Raw genomic sequence first — 26,668 nt, 5'->3', positions numbered from 1 at the left:
CTTATTTCACTTAGCATGGTATTCTCCAATTCCACCCATTTATCTGCCAATGCCATAATATTCTTCCTCTTTATAGCTGAATAATATTCCATTGTGTATATATACCACAGTTTCTTTAACCATTCATCTTTGAAGGACATCTATGTTGGTTCCACAATCTAGCTATTGTGAACTGAGCTGCTATAAACACTGATGTGGCTGCATTACTGTAGTATGATAATTTTAAGTCCTTTGGATATAAACTGAGGAGAGGGATAACTGGGTCAAAAGGTGGGTCCATTCCAAGTTTTCTGAGGATTCTCCACACTGCTTTCCAGAGTGGCTGCACCAATTTGCAACTCCATCAGCAATGTAAAAGTGTGCCTTTTTCCCCAAATCCATGCCAACAGTTATTATTGTGTTCTTGATAATAGCCATTCTAATTGGAGTTAAGATGAAATCTTAGAGTTGTTTTAATTTGTATTTCTCTAATAACTAGAGATGTTGAACACTTTTTCACATAGTTATTAATTGCCTGTGTGTCTTCTTCTGTAAAGTCTCTGTCCAGTTCCTTGGACCATTTATTGATAAGATTCTTTGTATTTTTGGTGTAAAGTTTTTTAAGTTTTTAAGATTAGTGCTCTATCTGAAGTGCATGTGGAAAAGATTTTCTCCAGGCAATCTTTTCACATTATTGATAGTATCCTTTGCTGAGAAAAAGCTTTTTAGTTTGAAACCATCCCATTTATTGATTCTTGCTTTGATTTCTTATGCTTTGGGAGTCTTGTTAAGGAAGTCTGGTCCTAAGCCAACATGATGAAGATTCAGGCCTACTTTTTCTTCTATTTGGTGCAAGGTCTCTGGTCTAATTCCTAAGTCCTTGATCCATTTTGAGTTGAGTTTTGTGCAGCGTGAGAGATAGAGGTTTAATTTCATTTTACTGCATATGAATTTCCAGTTTTGCCAGTACCATTTGTTGAAGAGGCTATCTTTTCTCCATTGTATATTTTTGACTCTTTTGTCTAGTATGAGGTAACTGTATTTATGTGGGTCTCTCTCTGTGTCTTCTATCCTGTACCATTGGTCTACCTGTCTATTTTGGTGCCAATACCATGCTGTTTTTGTTACTATTGCTCTGTAGTATAGTTTAAGGTCTGGTATTGTGATACCTCTTGCTTCACTTTTTCTGCTCAGGATTGTTTTGGCTATTTGAGGTCTCTTATTCTTCCAGATAAAGTTCATGATTGCTTTCTGTGTTTCTATGAGGAATGTCATTGGGATTTTAATTGGAATTGCGTTGAATCTGTATAGCACCTTTGGTAGAATGGTCATTTTGACAATATTAATTCTGCCTATCCAAGAACATGGGAGATCTTTCCATCTTCCAAGGTTTTCTTCAATTTCTTTCTTTAGTGTTCTGTAGTTTTCATTGTAGAGGTCTTTCACCCCCTTTGTTAGATTGATTCCCTAATATTTTATTTTTTTGAGGCTATTGTGAATAGAGTGGTTTTCCTAATTTCTCCTTCAGAGGTTTCATCACTTATGAATAGAAATGCATTAGATTTATGCATATTGATTTTATATCCTGCTACTTTGTTGAATTCATTTGTTAGTTCCAGATGTTTTCTAGTGGAATTTTTTGGATCCTCTAAATACAGAATCATGTTATTGGCAAACAGTGACATCTTGAGTTCTTTTCCTATTCGTATTCCTTTAATTTCTTTGGTCTGTCTAGTGTTTCAAAGATGATGTTGAATAGAAGTGGTGAAAGAGGGCATCCCTGTCTTTTCCAGTTTTTAAAGGGAATGCTTTCAGTTTTTCCCCATTTACAATGATGTTGGCCTTGGACTTAGCATAGATAGCCTTTACAATATTGAGGTATGTTCCTACTATCCCTATTTTTTCTAGTGTTTTAAGCATGAAGGGATGTTGTATTTTATCAAAAGTTTTCTCAGCATCTATTGAAATAATCATATTTTTCATTATTTTGAGACAGGGTCTTGTTAAGTTACTGAGGGCCCTGCTAAGTTGCTGAGGCTGGCCTTGAACTTGCTATCTTCCTGTTTTAGCCTCTCAGGTTGCTGAGATTGTAGACATGTGCCACTGCACCCAGCTTAGGCTATTTTTCTTGATTTTCATTTTTCAAGTGTTTGGAATTGTTCATGAAATTAATTACAAATAGTAACAATATAAAATAATTATAAATAGTAATAATATAAAATAGAAATATCATTGTACTCCTACTGAAAAAAAAATTATGATATGTGACAAATAGTAAATCATCTCCAAAGCCAAATATAAAGGACACATTTATTAGGTGCCTGAAAGTAATTCTTCTTTTTTTCTTTACAACTTAACTATAAGGTATTTCAAAAAATGAATGCAGAAAGCATACATATACAACTTCTAAGAAAATTATTTTGAGAAACAAATGTATATAGCTCATTTATTCACTCAAATTACCTTATTACTCAGAATCACACTGAAAATCCTTAAGTTCACATCTTTTTTTCAGCTATCTTTTTGGTCTGGATCTACAGAAGCAATGAAAATGTTCAAAAGGTTGCCACTGTCATACGAGGAAATAATGCATACATATGAAATAAAGAAAAAACATATAAACCATAATTTACAGGCTACACAGAGCAATCTTCAGTCATTTTTTAAAATTATATCACTTAATTCTAATCTGGACTTGAGGTGTGTTCATTGGAATGAAAATCCACAAATGCTTATTTCAAGAGAAGTATCTCCAAATTTCTTTTTCATAGAAAAGTGGTGCAGGAAGAGTACAAGGTGAAATAAGGTGACATTAAAATTCACCTTTAAAAAAAATCACTACTATTGAATGGCTTTTAAAAAAGATATCATACAAGTCAGATGAGAGCATACTCTATAATAAAAATTATAAAAGTATATAGAGTTCAGCTGTTCAATATGATAGTAAGGTAGCTATTACACACTTAAAATATCATAGCTGGTCAAAATTCAGATACTCTTTAAGTGTAAAGGATAGAAGAGTGAAACAGACATTATTACCTCATGTACATATATGACTGCATGACTGATGTGATCCTACAACAAGTACCCTCAGAAAAATGAGAAATTATACAGCATTCTGTCATATATAACAAAAAATTAATAAAAGAATAAAATATCTGAATAAGTACTTTATAATGATTACATGTTGAAATACAATACTTTCAATATATTAGTTTAAATATTAAAATTAATTGCACTTGTTTCTTTTTGTATTTTTAGTGTAGCTACCAGCAAATTTAAAATTACATTTCTTTGGATACAGATACAGTTCACTTCCTTTGGGACCCTACTAGGTTCCTATTTCTTTCCCCAGAAGTTCTTTTTCTTATAGTTTAGCATCTTTTCTTTCAGACTTTTGTTGCATGTTTTTAACATATGTTTATAAACATATAGCAAATGCTATGCATTTTCCCATAAAAATGTGTTCATACTATACATATGGCACTGTAACTTGCTTTATTCACTTAATATAGTTGAAGATTTTTGTGTCACTACATATTGAACTACCTCACTCTGTATTCTCTTTCTTTCTTTTTTTTTTTTTAACCCCCCTGTGATACTGAAAATTGAACCCATGGGTGCTTGACCACTGAGCTATATCCCTGCTCTCTTTTTAACTTTTATTTTGAGACAGAGCTCCACTAAATTGCCCCGGCTGCTTTCAAACTTATGATCCTCTTTGCCTCAGCTTCTTGAGTTTCTGCGATTACAGTCATGTGCCACCAGATCTGGCTATCTCACTCTTCTTAATGATAGGTCTTTATCCACTGTATGTTTGTACCACAATTTTCTTCAGACCTCAGTAATAAATGTTTAGGTTATTTCTTACTCTGCAGTATCATAAACAATGTTGCAGTGAACATCCTTCTACATATATCTTTGTGTATATGTTGGAGTACTTCTGAGGATATATTCCTAGAAGTAAAATTATAGGATCAAAAAAAATGTCATTTAAAACTGTTAGATATTGCTAAATGGCCTATTCTACTTCTGTTTTAAAAAGTAAATCAACTGGCTTGTGATAAGTACATGAACTAGTTTCGTGCCTGGGATTCAGTGAAGAAAAACGATTCTAACTTATGCCCTGAAATCAGCAGAAATTAGCCAACGATTATTTTAAAATTCAATTAACAGTGCTTACAGGGCACTAAAATACAAAATAGTCAAAGATGATCAAAGATAAATTTTATAATCAAATTAGTGAAGTTTGTTTGATTCTGCATAAAAAACAGACATATCTAAAAATGTGCCTCCCCACCTCAGAGAAGATTAATTTGTAAAATACATCAAGTTTCAAATTTTGGCTTCACACCCCAAATAGTGATAAGCAAAAGGATTTGATTTTTCATAAAGGCCCCTCTAAGACCACATTACTTTTGGTTGTACCTTCTTCTGGCCTTCTGTATCTTCAGTGCTAATCTCCACTTTTGAGAAAGGCAGGTAATATGATTCATTAAAGTACATATATATTCTGAGAACTTGGTTTTTTTTTTTTGCGGGGTAGCGGGGGTTGGTACTGGGGATTGAACCTGGGCCTTGCACATGCTAGGCAAGTGCTCTACCACTGGGCCTTATCTCCAGACCTGAGAACCTACATTTTTTAAAAAATCTTTATTTTCCTAGATGAGGGATGGCTGGAGGGGTATTGATTGCAAGGTGGGACCTCGAAGTTCAGGCAGGCTCTTTTTTTTTTTTTAATATATATTTTTTTAGTCATAGATGGACATAATACCTTCATTTTATTTACTTATTTTTTTTTATGTGATGCTGAGGATTGAACCCAGTGCCTCACACAAGTTAGGCAAGCCACAACTCCAGTCCCAAGATATACATTTTTAACTATTAAAATGCACCTGAGCAAGACCAAATATGCTCATAGTTCTGCCAATCTCATTTTGTGAGTGCTTAGAATGTGCTTGCTAATGTCTTTACACCATAAACACATTCAAGTCCTACTCTTGAGCAGTGTAAGGAATGGTAAGGATAAAAAATAATAAACAGAGACAAAGGTATATGAAAATGTGCCCCAGGCATCAATGTTGCAAATGAATAAAACTACACATTTGATCAGCAGGCATTCTACTCACAGTTTTATCTAGAACACCAGGCAGCAGCTTAAAAAGTGTGCATTCAGAGAACTCAGTGGAGAACTTGGAGATCATCTGATATACTTCCAACTCATACAGGGGAAACTTCTACTCCATAAAACTTTGTAAACAGGGAGCTGGGAGAGTGGTTGCCTGTAGTACTGTGTATATTCTGAACAAACTTTGCAGTGTCTCTATAATTTTCCAAGCAGCCTGACCCTTTTCCTCTTTTTGAGAGTTTTTTACTGCCTTTCATGCCTTTACATATTTCCACATCTACACATCATGGCACTCTACTATTACTGTTTTTCCTATTCACTAGCAAGAATTAAAGGAAATTAGATTCTTCTCATCACTCTGCATTCTTGGACTTCCATCCTATCAAGTTCACTTGCTTAAAGAGTAATTGGAGCTTACAGTAATTATTTTTAAAATATTGATGACTCCTCTATTTATAAATGAGTGTGTTTATAAGTAAGCTTTATATAAAAAGCAAGGCTGTAAGGAATAAGACAAGTGAGTCACTGCTTTTCCCCCATTAGAAGTCTTCTTGAGAGTTGATGATACAAATGGTTCATAAACCAATTTGGAAGTCAAAGATCAGCAGAGCAGAGCCGGGTACAGTGGCACATGCCTGTAATCCCAGTGACTCAAGAGGCTGAGACAGGAGAATCACAAGTCCAATGCCAGCCTCACCAACTTAGCAAGGCCCTAAGCAACCTAGCAAGATCCTGTCTGAAAATAAAATATTAAAAAGGGGCTAGGTATAGCTCTGTTGGTAGAGTGCTTGCCTCACATGCACCAGGTTCTGGGTTCAATCTCTAGCCTTTTAAAAAAAATAAAAGGTGGGGCAGTTGGAGATGTGGCTCAGTGGTTAAGAATCCCTGGGTTCAATCCTTAGTATAAAAAAAAAAAAAAAAAAAAAATTCAGCAGAACATAGTAATAAAAAAGTCAGAACAAGTAAAAATTGATGGAAGTATTCACCTCGATTATCTGATTATCATTATCATCAAAAAATTACTTATGCTCTGGAAATATAAAGAAGAGTTTTTTGTTTTATCAGTAAGTATGTACCAAAGTATGAACCTGTAGGTATTTCTCTTAAGTAGCTTAAAATATGATTCATGCCCTGAGGATTCAAAATTTAGTGGGAGATACAGTGCATAAAAAGATTTAAGGAACACTATGGAGTACGTAAATGTGAATGAATGCCACAGTCTAGCTGCTGTAGGGATACATGATGATCCCAGGAGATTTGGGGTGAGGAATGGGAAAGCCCTTTGGGAAAGGTGACAGGAAAGCTGGGCTCTTCTTGAATGGAGTTCACTGAAAGCAAGGATGTTGCTGCTGCCACCACAGTGCTCCGGGTGTTCCAAGTAGGTGGTAGCCTCTGCTGGTACCAACAGGGCTCACTGCCCCTGCCAGACAATGACCAGTGTTGACAATTGCTGTGAGGTGGTTTGAAAGTGGCTGTAGCCAGCATGCTGAGACTGGAATATGGGCAGAAAATGGGTTTAGTACGAAGGCATGGGTATTTTTTCTCTGATAGGGACTGAGAAGAAAGGAAATAAGAAAATTACTTATTAAAAAAAAAAAAAAAAAGAAAAAGGAAAAAAGGGAGAAAAGTCTAGAAAAGGAGAAAAGTCCAGGAACATCCTTCATTTTCTCCCCACAGCCCTGATTTTTCTCAAATGATTTGGAAAAATGAACAATAAAATGATTGAATTGCTACTGTCTTCCCAAAAGTCATTTTCACATAGACAAAAGAAAATTAACATGCTTCTTACTTTACATTTTGCTCCAGTAAGGCTACCTAAACCAAAGAAATGTGAGTTGATAGCTAGGTCTTAGATACCACAGAAGAATATTCACTGACAGTTAATTATCAGAATGTCAAGTCATTATACTACCTAATTTACCAGCACACTTTCAGCTGGTCACAAGTGCTCTGCTGTGGTCTAAAACAGAATCCTACTTATTAATCAGAGTGGCCTTACGGAGTTAATTCAGTCGGAGGATAGCAGAGAAATAAATGAAGCTAACTTAGCCTTTTGTCTTCTTTCTCATTCTGAAGAAAAGAATGCAGTCAAGACTTCTAACAGGGGGGGTGATACAGAAAATACTCTGGAGTTATCTTAAAAGATAAAAATGTAGCTGCTCAGCTTCCCCTGACCTTAATTTTTAAAAATTTGATGGTTCCTAATTAAACTACCCTTTGACTACACAGAGTTTGCCTTTCCATAAGCCCTTGTCCATGGGGAAGAACTGAGCCAGGAATTCTGAGAGGAAAGAGAGATGTGGAAGCTGTGATGCTCACACTGTGGGAAGGGAAGGATGCTGGGTTGTTCCTCAGGTGACTCATGGTAAGAGGCTGTTGTTCTGAATTCCTATAACACAAACAATTCAATTTTTGTATGCTTCTACAAAGTTCTTAACATTATTATTATTATATTATTAATGGCAAATCTTGAGCCGTCATATGGGACTACCTGTGGGTATTGGATATTTATCATATTCAACTGTCAATTATGAACATTTCTTCAAATAATAGTTGATTTAAATCCTAAAGCAAGAAAATGTAAAATAACCTACTGCATTAGACTGCCTGGGCTGCCATAACAATAAAATAAAAGAACCCACAGATTGGTGCTTCACCACACATTTATTTTCTCACTATTCTAGAGGCTAGAAGTCTGTGATCAAGGTGATGAGGAACTGTTGTTTTTGAGTGCTCTTCCTCATTTGCTGATAGTCCCATTCTCACTGTGACTTCATATGGTCTTTCTTCAGTGCCTGCACAATGTGATACAGATCTCTCTGTTGTCTCTTCCTCTTCTTATAAGCATACAAGCCCTAACCCATTAGGATCCCACCCTTATGACCTCCTTTAACCTTAATTACCACCCTAACAGCCCTATCTGCAAATAGTCATAACAGGGTTAGGGCTTCAATATGTAAATTTTGAAGGACACAATTCAGTCCATAACATCTTCTGTATATGATTTTTATAGTTTGATAATGTATTAAGTCAAAAGAAATTACATTAAATTCAGCTCATTTCAAAACATTTAAAATTTAAGTACATTTAGCAAAAACAAAAAAAGCACATTTTAATACATAATTTGTTTCTTTCACCTCAAATGCACAATTTTGATAGCATTTGGGGTAAAAGATGAATAAGACAGTGTAGTTCTTGATGAATTTATTATGTGATTATGAGAAAGATAAAAGCAGAAAATATCAATATAGTATGGTAAATACACTGTAGCCTTTAAGAATATGAGTTTGGAGTAAGACCTAGTTTAAATCTCAGATCTGCTACTTACTTGCTGTGTAGATCTTGGTTAAATAATTTAACATCTCCCAGTTTTACTGTTCTTATCTTTATAAAGGAGCCATCACTAATGACCTTTTGGAATGACCATGAGCTGTAAATAAGGTAACATGTATAAACTGTTTTCAGCACAGAGCTTAGTACAGGAAGCTATTTTACTGTCACCACTTATCTTAGTACAGACTTAGACACAGTGCGCTGTAGAAGACCAGAAAAGAGTACTTAGCTCAGCCTTCGGTCACAAAAGGTTTCTTAGAGAAGAAGAGAGCAGAGCTGTATCTTAGAGATAGGCAAGAATTAGTCAGATGAAGAAAGGTGGGAACATTATCCCCTGTAGTGGAGACAGCATGGTGAATGCAGGTAATGCAAGTATTTGGCATTTACTGGACAGTTCTATCGCAAGAATAATTGTTATTCAGTTCCCTGTTGCTCTGGCTTCCTACAGTAGAGTTGATTCTCCCCTCTCATGACTTACCTTCCAACCACGGACAGCTATGTTAGATATGTCACATAAGGACAATCTCAGCCCTGCAGAGGAAGGTGAGAACAGGACCCTTTACAACCTCCACTAGAACCTGTTCTTTCCCTCTGCCATATGAACGTGAGAAAGGATGCCTGGCAGAGGCAGTATACTAAGTGGCTAAGTGTATGGCTCTGGAATTAGTCTGCCTGTGTTCAAATCCTTAGGTCATTTGGGCAAGTTAACTTCATCTGTTTGTTTCAGTGTTTCCCATCTGTTAAACGGGGATAAATAACAATACCTACCTCTTAGGGTTGTTGTGAGCCAGGAAGTTAATCCATGTAAGAAAATTATAATGGCCTGGCTGCTAATAAGTGTTAGCTAGTATGACCTTACAAAATGAAAAGTCTGTTTCACGGACAAGAAATCCTTGAGCAAACAGAGAATGCACTAGATTAGAAATGTGGTCATCTGTGAAGGGTACAGGAAGAAAGGAGAATAAAAGGGCAAGAAGAAGAAAATATTTATAAATATTTATCTATTATCTATGAGGTACCAAAAGTACTACATTAAATACCACATGTACAAAGTCCTGCCCCCCACCCATCCTGACAACTCTGCTACCCTGTTGTCCCAGTGTACTTGCTGGAGTTCAAAGAGGTCAAGAAATCTAGACCACAACCAGGATTCAAAACTGCGGGTAGAAGAATAGAGTTATGCTCTGCCCAAAATTATTTCTCTTTGTCTCGCTGGGCCTCCAGTTTCTTAGCTTGAAAATTACATTAGACTTGACATTCCTAAGAAGAAACCTGAGAACTGCCTAATTTTCATACCATTTCCTAGGCCTAGTCCAGGAAATATAAATATGTGTTCATGTCTAATTTTATGTACAATGCTTAGGATTCCATTTCACTAAAATCAAGAATTACAGCATATAAACCAAGAATATACTTACTTGTCTAAAGTTCAGAATATAGTATAATTATACACTGGGCAACAAGAAATATTATTCTCCTAACATTCTAATTATTTTCAGAAATTATAAATTGACTAGACCTAAATGTTTTACAACATTAAGCAACTGTAATCTTCAACCCCCAAATATTGTGTAAGGTATTCTGTGGACCTTTAATATCCTTGTGATTTATATTTTGTTACTATGGCCTGTTAGGTATTCTTTTACTTCCCTTATCACAGAACCTAAAATTAATTAATTAATTTGTTAAAATTTTCTTAGTTGTAGATGGACACCATACCTTTATTATTTTTATGTGGTGCTGAGGATTGAACCCAATGCCTCACATATGCTAGGCAAGTGCTCTACCACTGAGCTACAACCTCAGCCCAGAACCTAAAATTCATAAGAATAAAGTTAGGAAAAATACAGCTGAAGAAAGCCATGGGAAAGGTGAATCATAAGAGTCAAGACTCTTTTATAAAGCATTAACTTAAGGAGCTGAACCAGAGTGTAGAGACTACAATCTTATGGGTCTTATACATAGGTAGATGGAGTTTTTCATATTGTTACTTCTTTGCCAATGAAGATGCTTCTTTCTGCTCCTCTCTCTCACATATACAAACAAACACACACATGTTGTCTCATCTTGGCCCCTGTACTAATAAAAGAGCACCAATACTTAGGGGCAGCTTCAAATACTCTCAGAGGCTAGGGAGAAGGAAGATGAGACAGCAGACAATTTTCTATAGACATTTTACATACATGTTTATTTGTAAACCTAAAAATATATATATTTTCCTTTAATTACAATTTCTCATATAACCATTAGTGGGCTCCAGTGATGCAAGTCATATTTATTAGAGGCAGCATGTCAAATAGAAGTTGACAATTACAGTCTCTATCAATACATATTATGCCAGACGGTAATGAGCCATCCACAAAGGGCTAGCCATCCAAAATAATCACGCCGCTTTCCAGAGAAATGTCGAAGAGGTTATGGTTTATTACACAGTGCTCATTAGATATACAGTGGCAGCATTAGCAATTTTTCCTTCATTTGCGTCTCATTTAAGGATCTGCCCCCACAAGCACAGTCAAATTAGTACACAAGGTTAAAACCATTATGCCCAGAAAAAATTAAGTTGCATTTTATTTTACAGTAATGGTGGATCAAAGGTCCTTGGAATCTATTATTTGCAAGACCATTATCTAACACAGAATATTAACAAAAGGGAAAAGAAAAGCAATGCCCTGCCAGCATGGCTTTGACAGGAACAAAGACACACCGAAATAAGCAAACACCACATTACTTAATTAAATACCCCTAAAAAAACACTATTTTAAAAATAACACTAAGGTTGTGACATCAACTGACAAGAGTCACAAAATTAAAGTTAATGATGAGGCACCACCCTATACTTTGAAATGCCTCATTTACATTAACTTATTTTTAAACATTTTTTTATACTGCTTTGGTGCACAATTTGGTTATAAACTCATGAACTACTATAAATATTTATTTCCTAAAAAAGATAACCTTGTTTCTAATCTTTGTGACAAACCCACACTTACTGGTATTTAGTGAATTGTAATTTGCAGATATAACTATAAAAAGATCTGGTCAGGAGGGCAGATCTTGGAGTAAGTTACAAGCATTAAGATGTCTACTGCTAACTAAGAGCTACTTAATGGATTTTGCTAAATCAGCAGACAATTGGTTAACAACATCCGAATTAGCAGCAGGGTTAATAATTGCAGCAAAGAGATCTTGTGAAGCGATTTCTAAAGACCTGATCAAACTATATTAATAAAAATGCTGAAAGATATTAGAGTTAGAAGAACAAAACTCAAAGGTATTTCCCCATATTTTATTAACAGACTACAATTGTAGTGAGTATTCAAAAAACCCTTGCTTTCATTTAATGAACATTTATTGAGTGCCTATTATATGTCAGATCATGTGATAGGTTCTGAGAATTCATTGGTTAAAAAAAGGAAGAAGACCATAGCTCTGTGCTCAAACCAGCTGATGGCTAGATTGATGAAAGACTGAACAGAAAATCAAAAGGATTCTGCAAGGAAGTAACACCTGGTGTGGCACCTAAAGAATTCCATCTAGTGAGACCACAAGAGAGAGATACATTGAGAATGTGAAGAAAAGAGAGTTGGCTAAAAGGGGATTATTAACCTCAGATTATCCGGGTATACAATTCTAAGAAATCTCTTTCAAAAAATGATCCAAGTTAGAAAAGTTAGAAGAAAACATCCTGAAATTAGACTGACAGGCTTTATAAAATAAAGTCAGTATGCATGTTCTAGAACAGTTCAGATCATGTTTTATCATTTTTTTTTTTAAACCAGGGATTGAACTCAGGGGCACTTAACCACTGAGTCACATCCCCAGTCCTTTTTATTTTTTTATTTTAAGGCAGGGTCTCACTAAGTTACTTAGGGCCTCGATAAGTTGCTGAGGCTGGCTTGGAACTTGGGATCCCCCTTAGCCACTCCTGAGTCACTGCACCCAGCTAAAAGAGATATCTTAAGGAGATCATTTTCTAGTTACATCCACATAAATTCAATCATATTTCAGAATAGATGAATATATAAATCACTTAATATTAACTGTAAGTCTGACTGGATAACTTGCCATGACTAACATTTGAATTTTGTTGATTATTCTTCTTAATCTTTACCCTGGTAAACAAGGATTCTTGTCTCTTTTCCTTTAAACTGATAAAAACATGAGATATAAATAACAGAACCACTTTAATTTTTTTACTACGTTATATACATATATATATATAATTTTTTTACTACGTTTTATATATATATATATATATATATAATATATAATATGTGTTTTTTTTTTCCCAAAATATCTGTAAGAGATAATACACTTTTAGAGGACAGATAACATATTGATTTAATTCTTTTGGTATGGTCCCCAGTACAGTTCAGGTATAATAAGATACCTTCAAAAGCTGTTAAAAAGAAAAAAATGGAAATGTCATTTTAGTAGTTGTTCTAGTACAGCTACTATTTATGGCTATGATATATAGATGGTCTTCAGCTTATGATGGTTTGACTTAAGTTTTTTTTTTTTTACTTTACCATGGTGCAAAAAAATATGCATGCAGTAGAAATTGAACTCTGAATTCTAATTAGAGGCAATCTTCTACGATTTAAAAACGGTACTAAATTAGTAATTAGCACCTTCTTCCTGGAAGGCCCATTATAACCCATGGCACCTAAAAAGATACTCTTAGCTACTTTTCAAGTAACATCTGACCTGAGGCATATTGGGTATAAATTTGTAGTACAAGACCAGGTACAGAGAAAATGGCAACCTCAAAAGACGATATGGTACTAACTTCAGGGCTTTATGAATCTAACAGAAGGAATCCACTTCTACAGCAAAACAAAAAAACACTAAAGGAGAACTTCTTGCTTAATGATACCATCTAGATCAGTGGTTCCTAGTCTGAGGTGCCCAGAACTTTAAGGATTTTTCAAAATGAAGAATTCTTCACAGAGGTGAGTTATTTTCCCCTTTAAAAAATGTCTAAGGAAAGTCATTCATTCCTGGAAAAAGGCACAGCTGTTAATAAAAATTTTAATTTTAATTTTGTACTCATTATTGAGGTGAGAGTGGTTATCTCACGGTCATTAGATGCTCTGGCAGTTACAAGTGTATCTAATAAAACAGAAAATCAAGTAATCATTTTATATATAAAATCATTAGCAGACTTTTTTAAAAAATTAAATTTTCTCAGATATACATGACAGTAGAGTGTATTTTGACACATTATACATACATGGGATTAGGATTCCATTCTTGTAATTGTACATGATTTGGTGTTCACTGGTGGTGTATTCATATATAAACATAGGAAAGTTATGTGTGATTCACAAGCAGACTTTCTTTTTTAAAGGTGGTACAAGAGTAGTAAAAGGAGTCTGGGTATGGGAGGTTGGGAGGTGATCATAAGGAAGTCTCCACTGGCTCATTTCCCTTCACTTTCCTGGACCACTATCCTCTCTCAAGGCAGTTTAGGAAGAAGCAGCTGGGCTTCAACAACACATCTAACAGGAGGCCAGAAGAGGTCATCGGAGAGCAGCACTAGGCACCCATCCTCCCATCCACAGGGTTGGGTCCAGCACATTCTAGGTCTCTGTTCACCCAAAAATCAGCGGTCAAGAAAACACAATAAATTATTATATCCAGTTTTTCAGTTTGACACAATCTGAAGTGACTTTTAAGTTTGCTGCAATGCTTAACTTTTAAAAATTGGTTTGAAGAAGGAAACAAATTCTCCCATGAGGTTGTAAAAGACAAGTTTTTATATCCAAAAATTCCTTGAAGAGAAAATAATCACAATAAAAACAGTAGTGCCTTGATATTGACATAAAAATCCCACCTTCTCTGGGACAGTAATCAATTATTTCTTAAAAGCACAAATTGCAGGTGCATAAAAATTCTTATTTAAATATATGCAATATTGGATGATTTGCACAAAGGTAAAAAGAATGTGACTAATAAGAACAGATAAAGTGCTACAAAGTCCCAAGCTTATAAATGAATTCTAAAACAAGTCAGAACAGAAAAATTAAACATATTTTTGAGTACTTTAAATATTTAAATATAAGTTTTTCTTCTTTTATCTTCAGGGTTGTGTAAATTAAATAGGAAGTTCTTCCCCTCTCACATAGAGCTGAAGAATTAGAAGGAAAAAGGCTAGATAGAATTTTAAATACCACTTTCTATGTTTTTACTTGTCTCCCTTAGGCACCTCCTTCCTGGAAGGTCCATTATAAGGCATGGCATCTAAAAGCCAGTCTTAGCTACTTTTCTGGCTGACCTAGTGTATTTATTGGGTATAAACTTGTAATAGGATGCCAGGCACAAAGGGAATGGCAACCACAAGAGACTATGTGGTACTGTCTTTAGGGCTTTATGAATCTAATGGAGGGAATCCATAAAATTAGAAAATGCTAAGGGAAGACCTAAAGTGGGTGGATATGTTCAGCAGATTACAGAGAGGTTCAAGTTCTCTTGATCACCTCTCTAATTGTTCCTAAGGAAGATTAACTTTCAGTCAAAATGCAGACAGTATAAAAGTTTGCAGAAGGTACCTTTGGAAATAACAAGTTGCCTGTTAAGCACTGCAGGTGTGTCAGAAACAAAAACAGGTTTTGCAAAGTTGAAGAAATAAATTGAATTAAACTCTAATAATTTAGTACTATTCCATTTAAATACCCTGACAGTTCTGATATTAGCTTATTGTTTTTGTTAAATTAAAATTGCTCAGGCCTATCTATATATAGAGAAGAAAACGAAACTCCTATTTATAAAGTTTTAAACTGAATGGTACAAAAATGCATTTTAAGTGCAAAGTATCCTTCTACTGTTGCCAGAAAACAACTAACAAAAGGGAGTTAAATAATTTCACAGCCATATTTTCTCACTCTTCTTCACTGGGAACACAGTCATTTGCATGGCATAATAAGCTGTAAATTATAAACATTTTTACATAGCCTGCTGCAAAGAGAAGTCTGCCAGCTTTCTACTATATTGGATAGTGTTCAAGTGATTAAATACAGCTTTGGAAAGAAGGGGTGGAAACTTATTTTGCGCCTCAGTTTGTTGGTTCGTTTTGCACAGCCTCTAAAAATATGTAACATCATTATTTGCAATGAATATGTAAGTAATTACATATATATGTGTGTATACACACACACACATATATATGGAGAGAGACAGAGAGAGAGAGCACACAGTATGTGTGGGGGGATAAATAAATATTCCATATTACTGCTGGATGCAAATTATCCATGGACAGTAGAAAATCTTGTAGGTGCATAATCATCCAAGTATTGCCTTCAAATGGTTTATCCAGTGAGTACGAATGTTAATAATTTTAATACAAAAATTTGTAGCAATGTGCATTTCAGAACTAATAACAAATGACATTTTGCTTTTTGTCTATAAAGGAAATACATTAGAACATCTGTTTAGGGCAGAAGTTGATTTTAAAAAGTGGTTCCTGTATCAGAGAAAATATACAAGTATTATTATTCCACAACAGATAGAGAATAAATCAGTGAAAGTAAATGTGCAGCAAAAGAGATATGGTCTGCAAACATTAAAATTTTTTTATTTTTATTTTTTAAGATGTACAGAGTCCACCATGATTCACATTCAATCCCAGAAGGAAATTTTGTTTAAATAAATCAACAATAATACACAAAAGCACTCGAGTGTCCATCACGTGTTGGGGCTTTGGAGATCAAAGAAAAAGTTTGGAATTTGGTTCCTACCCAACTATACAATTCAACATCATCAACCTCAGAACATAAAAATTTGTGCTCAGTGCTGTGGATGGATGTTGAGTTGAGTAAGAAAGTACATTTAGGATACTTCATCTACAGGCTTTCTAATAGTATTGAAAAGAGCATGGATTCTACATCAAATAGGGTTTGAATCTCAATTCTGATATTTTATTGGCAATATAAATTTGAGTAGGTTACTCAATTTCTCTAAACCTGTTTTCCCCCAAAAGTGATTTGTTTCTTAACCATGTTGTGAAGAATAAATGAATTAACATATATAAAGATCATGGAATAGTACTAGACTTATATTATATTTCTATATTATAATCAGTTTTGTACACAGTAGGTACTTCACAAATGTTTCCTGCATTAATCAATCAATGAGAAAATGAATAAATCTAGTGCAGAAAAAAAAAAAAAAAACCAAGCAAATAAATTACTATCAGATAGTTAAGAAGTACCTGGAAGTTTTGAAATACATAGAGGGTTCAGTGATGGGAGAGATACTAGTATGAAAGATGACTAAGACAAAGGCCCTGACCTCTAGAAGGTACTTTACTGAGAAAACATGTACATAAATCGGTCATTACAAAATAATAATTGCTTTAAGAATTCATAGAACATTCCCTCTAGGTTATGGTTTTTCCTAGGATATCTGAGTACTCTATTATCAGGGGCATTATGTTTAAGACTTAAACTGAGGAGTTGAGAGGTGGGACTAGGACTCGCATTATTTCCTCACCATCATGGTAAAAGCCACTGTTCTTTGAAGCCATCATGCCTCTTTTTTGGCATTCTGCATTCTCTGGTATCTGGCATTTTTATCAGCTCTGCTCTCCTGGTTGAATCTAATCATGTGAAGACCATTGTACACTTTCTATATCTGCCGAAATCAACCTCCACAGAACTCTATGAAACCTACTCTTAGGCATTACTGAAACATTCATTCAGAACTGATCCAACTTTGAAATCTTTAAGTGTCCTACTTTCTAAGTACAACCTCCTAACCTCTTAGCTCTCTAACTGCATTACCAATTCTGCCCTTATAATCTGACTCATCATGACCTCCAGTCCCTTGATCATTATTTTCTCCCCCATTTTGGGCCCCCTCAGCCTCGTTTCCTTTCTGATCAAGCCTACGCAATTATAACAGTAACAGATCAGCTAGGCTCTTGTAGGTACCCTTTCTTAGGTGGGCAAAGAGAAACCCATACCATGTTTTTTACTTTAGGAACTGGCTGTTACTATGTTAAAGAACACATACTTAATCCTGTGGGGAATGGGATGCAAATGAAGAATTTAAGATATTCTACTCCATGTGAAAACTTGAGAAAAGGAGGCAATGGGGAAAACGAAGACTCAGAACAAAAAACATTGACTCTAGATGCTAGCAACTTCAGAGAGCAAGGATGCCAGGCAGGGGTAGAGGTAATTATCCCAAGAATATGCCCTCTTTGCCTTTATTACCTGTGCTATCCAGCTATGCAGCTTCCAGAGTCAGAAAGTACAAGAGCATAGTAACAAGAGTTCCTCAGGCACCAAACCATGTATAGATGCCAGTTCTGACCTAGCATCTTGTATGAGGGGTATTCTGGATTACTCATCTTTAGTTAAACCAAGAAACTGACTATGGACATGGGTGGATGGTGAACCCAGTGGTGAATATAGATATAGCTCTAGCAGTTAAGTTCTGGAAACAGGTTCTAGAATGAATAACATTACGAATGCATAAATTATTTCCTTAACTTGCCATTTGACGTTAAAGACTATTTCTTATTTGTGTTTACATTTTCCTCAATGTCCAGTCCTGTGCCTTGCAGACAGAAGGTGGTCAGGATAAGTCATATTAGATATGTACAAAGATATACATACCATTAAAGTGATATGTTGTCCACATTAGTGTTATGTTAGTTAAGCTCCTAGTATGAAACCCATTATCAACCCTCATTTTATAGATGAGTAAACACGCAGAGTTAAGTTACTTGCTTAAGGTCAAATAACTAAACAGTCACATATTTGAAACAATCCAGTCCTCTAGCCCTTTTATGTTTCTATTACAACACAGTTTACTACTAGGGGGTGCCCTGAATTTGGGTTCAAAGAATCAGTATGAAGTCATGAAGCTATAGAGCAGATTGCCATTAATTTTTTTTAAAGATAGGGTTTTGCCATATTGCCCAGGCTGGCCTCAAACTTGTGATCCTTCTGACTCTCAGCCTTCTGAGTAGCTGGGATTAGAAATGCACATCACATTAAAAATTTTAAGTGGCTGCAGGTCTTCTATTACACGGAACTAACATTTTACTGATAAATGTCAAGAATTAAGCACTGTTTAAGAGATAGACACTGGACATTGACTTTGGCTTTTTACTAGTCAACACCCTCCTTAAAGAAAAAAGATTTTAAAAAAAAGTTTTACCATTAACAAAACAATTTATGCAGCTTGTTTTTTGCTGTGATATAGTTAGGCAGGCTTATCTATATCATGTTATTTATATACAATAAACTAACTCTCAGCCGAGTAGATTAGTAGCTTTGCCCACCTACTTTTTGCCATTAATTATACTTATTTTGTAAGAGGCTGATCTTATTTTGTGTTTTTCCAAAGCTCTGGTGAAGTAATGACTTTTGATGTACAGTACATGGAACATAAAGAGCCTTCCCCTTCTTGCTCAACATATAATTGCTGCATTTGTGCATGTTGTGCAAGTTGAAAATAACAATAAAAAGTTAATGAAGAAAATAAGTACTGGTTGTAATGAATTAGTGATATTGCTAGATTTGTGTATGGAGTTTATTTTTATTGTTGTAAGTGGAATACAATCAATAGGAATATATAACCAAACTGCTTATGCTTTCATTTCTTGAGATTTGTAGAGTAGTTAAGATATCTTTTGAAATTATTTTCAACAGCTGACACTAATTTAAATTATTTAGCATAATCATTTAAAATTGGTCAATATGCACTCCTCACTTTTAAGGTTCTTATAGTACAATACAAAATATTTTTCATATAGGTTTCCATTGTTTTACTAGTATAAAATACAGTTTTCTTTTAATTTTGAGATAATTTAAAATATAAAAATATAAATAGATTCTTTATTAAAAAACTAAAATATTACAAATAAGCTCCCTTTGACTATTCCTTTATACATGCTCCCAAACCATCCCTTCCCCAAGTTCCCCAACTTGTTGTTATCAGGTAAGTGAGCTTTCATCCAGACTCTTCTATGCAATTACACATTATCTTAAATACAACAACCACCATAACTATTTTTTTGAATGTTATATGTAACATTTATATATCGCTTCTTTCATGTTTATGTAATTGAGTCTTAAATAAATAATATTAGCAACATGTTCCTACTTAAGTCTCATTTCTTAAGATTTTTTTTGATTCGATCAATGCCCAAGGGAAACACTGTTTGCTAATTTGGTTTGTCATTTTTAAGTACTGGATAACTCTTATGTGCCCAGTGATAGTGAGGATTGCTAGTCACAGCCTATTGTTACTATGATTAGACGTCATCAGATGCTAATTAGTATCATATTAAAATGATAAATTATGGAGTATAAAATTTACAGCTGAGACCAAGTCCTGCCTAAATTTACAGGTTTATAGGGAAACAACAAAAACCCTCATCTCTTTCATTGCTTTATATTCTCTACCTCTCTTATTCAGATTGTTTCACATAGACCTCTAAATACTCTACCTCCACTTCTTTTAACACCAAGTCAGATCAATTTTCACTTAAAAGAAAAAGTAATGTTAAGATCAGTAATTTGATTTTTTTCTAGATTTGACATATTTATAATGCTTTTTGTGATAAGTTCTTGAAGCCCAACAATTACCTTAGTATTTAAACCATTAATCTTAATTACTTGAATAATACACTGAGTTTAGTGAAGAATTAGCTCAGTAACTAAGAAATTAATAATTAAACATGGATGGTAACTATCATTTGACTTTATCCCTGACTTTCTTAATTAAAAAAAATCTATTGTTCATACATTTTCATAGGATCACAGGATCAGAGGTCAAAAGATAAAAGTTCAATTCAGTTCAAAGACTGTAGGACCCTCATTCTAATAGTAGAATGAACTTTCTAAGCTACTGACCTTTCATGTCCTTTGTCTATGTTTGTGTTATATTATCTTTTTCTTCCTAATTTATAAGATCTTACTGATTTGTAGGTTAAAACTTGGCCCTTGGTCATGTATGTTGCAGAATTTTTGTACTATTGGCATTTGTCTTTTGACTTTATGGGAATTTTTTCCATTGAAGAAATTATTGTTTGTGCGGTCAAATGTGTTAATCTTAACATTTATAATTCAGAGTTTGGGAATTTTTTAGAAAGGTCTTCCCTGATCCAAGATTAAATACTACTAGCAATAAGAAGTCAGTCAGGATCAAATAGTCACTGATTACCATCTGTGTGCTGGGAATATATTAAATGCTGGAGTAATGTGGATACAGTCTTTTCTTATCAATATTCCAAATAAATATAAAAAATTTCAATCCATAATGTTCTTCTTTTTTAATCAATATTTTAAAAATTTTTTGTTTTAATTAGTTATACATGGCAGTAGAATGCACTTTGATACATCATACATAATGGAGTATAATTTGGGGATAGGAAGGATGGTAGAATGAATCAGACATTATTACCCTATGTACATATATAACTATACTACTCATGGGATTCTACATCATGTACAACCAAAAGAATGAGAAATGTTATTCTTTTTTATGTGAATGTGTATGTATATTGTGCTAGGGATTGAAGTCAGAACTTCAGCATCTTAGGCAAGTTAGTGACAATCCCCAGCCCCTGTAATTTTATTCTAATTCATCAGTTCACCTGCTACCCAGAAATCACAAAAATACTAGGATACAAGTGCTTGTTTACAATAGAATTGGCATGCTTTAAAATGTGTCAGTGTCCATTATGTATCCTGGACAACAGGCTATCTAAAAGCAGAAATACTAACAATCACTTTATTTATGACACAATGACTTCATTCTCGCATGTTCAACTTATATCTAAACTGATCTTTACAGAAAACAGAAGAGATAGAGTGAGGTGGGCAAGAGGAAGGTGGCAACACTCTCTAACATGTGTGTCCCAGGACATCATAGATCTGTAATTAAATTTAGTGGTAATGCCTCAAAATTGGCAAGTATGCCTTGAGTTTCCATGTGGCCCAGTGAGTTGCTCTGCTTCAACTCTGACAGCAGTGGGTATACCATCCCTGCAGTGGTCTTCACAGTAGCTTATTCTCCTCCCTGTGCTGCTGGGGGAAATGGAATGGAGGACAACACAAACACAGAACAGTCTAAACTATTGGAAAAACTTCACGTCTTATAGGTACCAGAATGGAAGCTGCAGATAACAGAGGAGAATAAAGAAAATGTAGTACAAGAAAAATAGGTTCAAACCTGAAGGAAAAATATAAATAAAAAGAAATCAAGAAAATAAATGTTTAACGCAATTTTAAGAATTTCACTAGCCAGGTACAGTGTCATGTGGCTCTAGTTCCAGTGACTTATAGGTAGAGTAGGATATCACTTGAATCCAGTAGTTTCAGATCACAGCAAGACTCCATCTCGGGGGTAAAAAAAAAATCACTTGATAGTCCACAATTTTTTTTTTTTATGGTGGATTACTTTTTGTGATATTTCATTAATACTTTTCCTTTCTTTAAATGTCACATCATGGGCTGGGGTTGGGGCTCAGTGGTAGAGCACTTGCCTCTCACCTGTGGGCACTAGGTTCGATCTGCAGCACCACACAAAAAAATAAAGTTAAAAAAAATAAACATCACATTACATAATGCTTTACATAATGACATGGTGTGTTTGTCTTAAAAGGTAAAATGTGTGATTCAAATGTTTGTTTTGGTCTAGAATATTTATGTTATACCCAAGATCCAGTCACCCAGATGGCACTATTCCAAATATTATAATATAAATATTATACCTTCTTTAATCTGTCCAACACAGCTTTGCAGCAGAGAGGTTAACTTGTCCTAAGTTCTCTAGGGTCACACAACTAATAAGTGATGGTACAGAATTTGAACTCAGGCAAGTTATAACCAATATGACATATTTCTTTCCCTACTTGATCATTTCATGTAGGACCTCAGAAAGTTCACTTTTCTGATTCTGTTTTCTCATTGGCGAAAGTATATTTCTACTTCAAAAAATTTCCATTAAGATTCAAAGTTAGGCACTCTGAAATAAAATAATATTTACTGAACTTCTGCAGGATTCCATAAGATGCACTGCTGAGAGCAGTTAAAGGGTTCTGAAGTCAAATAATCAGGAGAGGGCATCTCTTCTTAGATGTTCATGATGTATACCAAATATACATAACTCCTGAGAATCTGAAATGAAGAAACCTTTTTAACTGTTAATTACCTGGCATGTCCATGCTTATTTGACCAGGGACTTTTTTGTTTGACTGCACACAGTTAGACCTTAACTCTGGGACAGACTTGGGGAAATTTGGCAGGAAAAAAGGCATGAAATCAGAGAACCTAATGGGTGTGAGAATGACTCAGTTTTTAACCAAGTGTTTCAGGCAAAAATCCCATAGTCCCTCCAAATCTGTTTTCCCTCTTGAGAGGCTCTTTCTATAACTTACTGGCTGATTATTTTTTGGACTTTCAGGATCATCTTCTAAGCATCAGCTAATTATGTTCCACAGCACAGATATATTATTAAAGCAGTTCAGGCATTCTTTTGTTTGTTTTTACAGTGTTCAGGACTGAATGTATAGCCTCATTCCCTATATGCTAGGCATGTATTCTACCACTGAGCTGTATTCCCAGTCCTCACTCATTTAATTCTTAAAATCATTCTCTAAAGTACATGCTGAAGCAGCTAATCAGTTGTGCAGTCTGTCTTCAGATTCCAAGTCTACTCTCTGCCTCTTGAATGGCACCCCACTATTTCTCCATGACAGAGCCCTGATTCCTTAGGTCCTTCACAATATGACTTCAACTTTTCTTTTCCATCTCATCTCTTTTTCTCTATCCCTACTATGTGAGTTTGTTAGGGTTGTAAGGGAAAATTCTATTCCAGGCAGGCCTTTCTCCTTGGCCGGTAGATGGTCATCTTTAGTTCACAGGGCATCCTCCCTCTATATATGAAGTGTGTCTGTGATCGGATTTCCCCTTTTTATAAGAATTCCAGTTACACTGGATTAGGGTCCATTCTGATAGTCTCATTTTAACTTGAGGACCTCCGTAAAAATTCTATTTCCAAAAAGGTCACATTGTGAGGTACTGGGGTATAGGGATGCAAGTTATCTTTCATCTTGAATGGGTCACTTCCAAGATTATCTTCTTGTTTTTTTTTTTTTTTTTTTTGCGGTGCTGGGGATTGAACTCAGGGTCTTGTGCTTGCAAGGCGAGCACTCTACCAACTGAGCTATCTCCCCAGCCCCAAGATTATCTTCTTAAGGGGTATTACAAATGCAAGATTTTTATGGTCAGGAAATAGTAAATATCACTTCTGCTCACACTCTATTGTCTAGATCTCAGTCATATGACCAAGCTAACACTGGGAAATGGCCTAGCTACGTACACAGGAAGAAAAGAAATGTGTCTAGTATACTTGTTTCAGTCTCTTACTGTAGTTAAGGTGTTGGGAAGTTTCAGGGAATGAAGGTAGAGGGAAAATATTTTTAGTTTGTGGTCTGTTTTTAAATGCTAGTTATACGAGAAAAAAACTGAGCCAGTTATTGCAAAACAATTGAGAAAGTTGGACCACTAGTCAAAAATTTCTCCTAAATTTCTTTAAACTTAATAACCATGTTACATTAGAAAAGTCTATTTTTGATACCATGTATTTTATAATGATCTTATCTTTTGTACACAAAAATAAAAATATTCTATCATTGATAGATTACAAAGTAGTAAGCATTTTCTCAATTATGGCTAGGGATACTTGAAAATTTAGTAATACTTTTTTTGACTGGCTTTACAGTCAATATTTTAAAAGTTAGGGTTGGTAGGATAAACCCTAAACTCAAGGTCTTCTTGGTAAAAGGCTATGGTGGATGTTTATAGTATCTTTTTATAAATGTGGTTATCGTGCCTGTTTTTTAAAATGTAGTTATTACAGTTTAGCCTAACTTTCACCCTTCTTGGCCACTATGTGACCAGACAAATCCACAGCACCAGTTGTATTCTTGGGCCAAACAAAAGCAATCACCTAACTCACTTTTGGCCCCTTAGGTAATTTACTAAGGTCCCATTAGCTAACATCAAAGTCAAGTTTATGAGAGAAAAATGCCAATAACGTAAATCCCAGTAGTTTGGAATCAAATTAAAAAGCTCCCAAATCAGTACTTCTCTCAAATGTTAAATAATTCACTGTGGCATTATAGATACAAGCCTCCAGCAAAAGTTACACTTGAACAATTAAGGAAGTAGGAACCAAACGAATGACTTCAGGGGTAGAGAAACAAATTAATGGTTTCTCAAAGTACTATACCAAATTACTTTTTCACATTAACAAGTATGTAAAACAACCAAACACACCAATGGCTTACTAGATTAAGTTTGATTGTAGAAAATAGCCTGGAACCATACACAGAATTATTCCCTAAATGTATTTATGGATTCTATACACTTGAGTATAAAACCTACTTAATGTCATTTGGAAAATTTTTATGTTCAGATGTATACTTCTTTTTCACAAAGTTCTTTTACTCGGATTGCTTGAATTACAATGATTATCTACCAGTTTATGTTATGGGAAAGATCAGAAGCAATGTAATTGCTTCTTAGAAGTTGGGTAAGAAATCAGAACCATGAGGTAAAATCACAGTGTACCATGTACATATAGATAACAACCCCTGAAGGGTAGAATGGCTATACACTTTAGAATAAAAACAGGACTTTAATCCAACTCTACCACTTTCTACCTTGAAGATTTTCAACAAGTCTTAACTTGAGTAATGGTTTTCTCTTCTAAAAAATGAGGATGATTCACTTATACAACAAATAAATACTGTATTGAGCAGTACTGTCCAAAGGTTATTAAAGATAATTGCTGCTACTCATTATATATATGTAGTTACTCAAATATATAAGCAGATAGAAGATGATAAGCAGATATAAGGAATATTAGGTGATATGAGGTTCATTTGCTTTCCAGGGACCAAAGGGCTATTAGCATTCATTCTAGATCTTTATGTATTTTCTCCTATAATCTCAACAAATCTTAACCAAGAGTTTCTATAAGATTTAAAGGCTAAAATTTTGAGCTTTGATTCCAGTAGGTCTCAGGAAAGAATGTACATGAATTAAAGTCTTCCCAAGTTGCCTTCAATTTGTAAGTTTTGCTAAGACATTTTGTGTGTTGGGTGAGGGGCGGGGGTGGGGTGTAGGGACCAAATCCTGGACCTTGCACATGAAAATGCTCTCCACTGAGCTACGACCCCAGTCTTTTTTATTTTTATTATGAGAAAGGGTCTAAGTTGCCCAGGTAGGCCTTGAACTTGTGATCCTCCTGCCTCAGCCTCCCAGGTAGCTGGGATTACAGACAAGCACCACCAAACCCAGTTTTTAAGACATTCTTATACTAAGATCATTTTTGGCATGCCAATTTAATAACTAGTATTAGTAACTTGTAGAAGTAAAATTAATTATTTGAAAGAGAACAGAAAGGTGGAAAAACACAAGAGATTCAGAATGAAGAGATCCACAATTAGAATCTCACTTTCCCCATTTGCTAGCTATATCACCTAAAAAAGTCTCAAGGTTTTTTAATCTGTTTTCTTAAGAGGAAAAGGAGTATAACAACTCTTAGCTATGAAATATTATAAGGATCAAATGGGATAACTGTCATAAAAATAATTAGTAACCTAAAAGCATAAAACATAAATTATTTCCAAATGAGTAAGAACTGAAAGTGATCTACAGATACCCTTTCTAGGGATTACACTTTATAGACAAATGGTGACAGATGTGTAAAATGATACTGGCCAAAGAAGTTGTCATGTTTAGCCTCTCTAGTAATTTTCTTTGCTTGCTTGTTAATGAGGAAGGGTCCCTGGACTTCATAGATGGCAAGCAAGTCATTTCTAAATAGTGTAGAAGAATATATTTTATGGATAAGACAGCTGGAAATAAAAAAGAATCATAGATATGTATTTATTTTACAATAAATAAACAAGGTCAATTAACCATAAGCCAAAGCTTCTAGAAATACTTCTTTTTGTGAGAAAAACTTCCTTGTCATCATGTTTTTAGGGTGGTTTTAACTTAATTTGCCAAAGTTCGCTGGCAGATTGTTACTTCTACACAGACTATTAACCCAGTGCCAAGCATACTGTTAGAATTAAATCAAATTATTGCTGAAACACTATTACTAAAAATATATGCAGTGATTTTTTTAAAACAAAGTTAAATATTTTAAATTTATTTTATAAGAAAATGAGTGATACTTATACATTTACTTTTT

General features: G+C 34.6%; 1 protein-coding gene across 5 annotated transcripts in view; it reads right to left on the bottom strand.

Annotated features, from left to right (window-relative positions):
• Pdss2 (decaprenyl diphosphate synthase subunit 2) overlaps positions 1–26,668 on the bottom strand; it is a 255,118-nt gene that overhangs the window by 128,683 nt on the left and 99,767 nt on the right. The gene's annotated exons all lie outside the window — the stretch shown is intronic.

This window comes from Sciurus carolinensis, chromosome 7, assembly GCF_902686445.1.
Source record: "Sciurus carolinensis chromosome 7, mSciCar1.2, whole genome shotgun sequence".
NCBI classification, from domain to species: domain Eukaryota; kingdom Metazoa; phylum Chordata; class Mammalia; order Rodentia; family Sciuridae; genus Sciurus; species Sciurus carolinensis.
The sequence above is the reverse complement of the archived record's forward strand: the minus strand, read 5'-3'. Positions and strand labels throughout refer to the sequence as shown.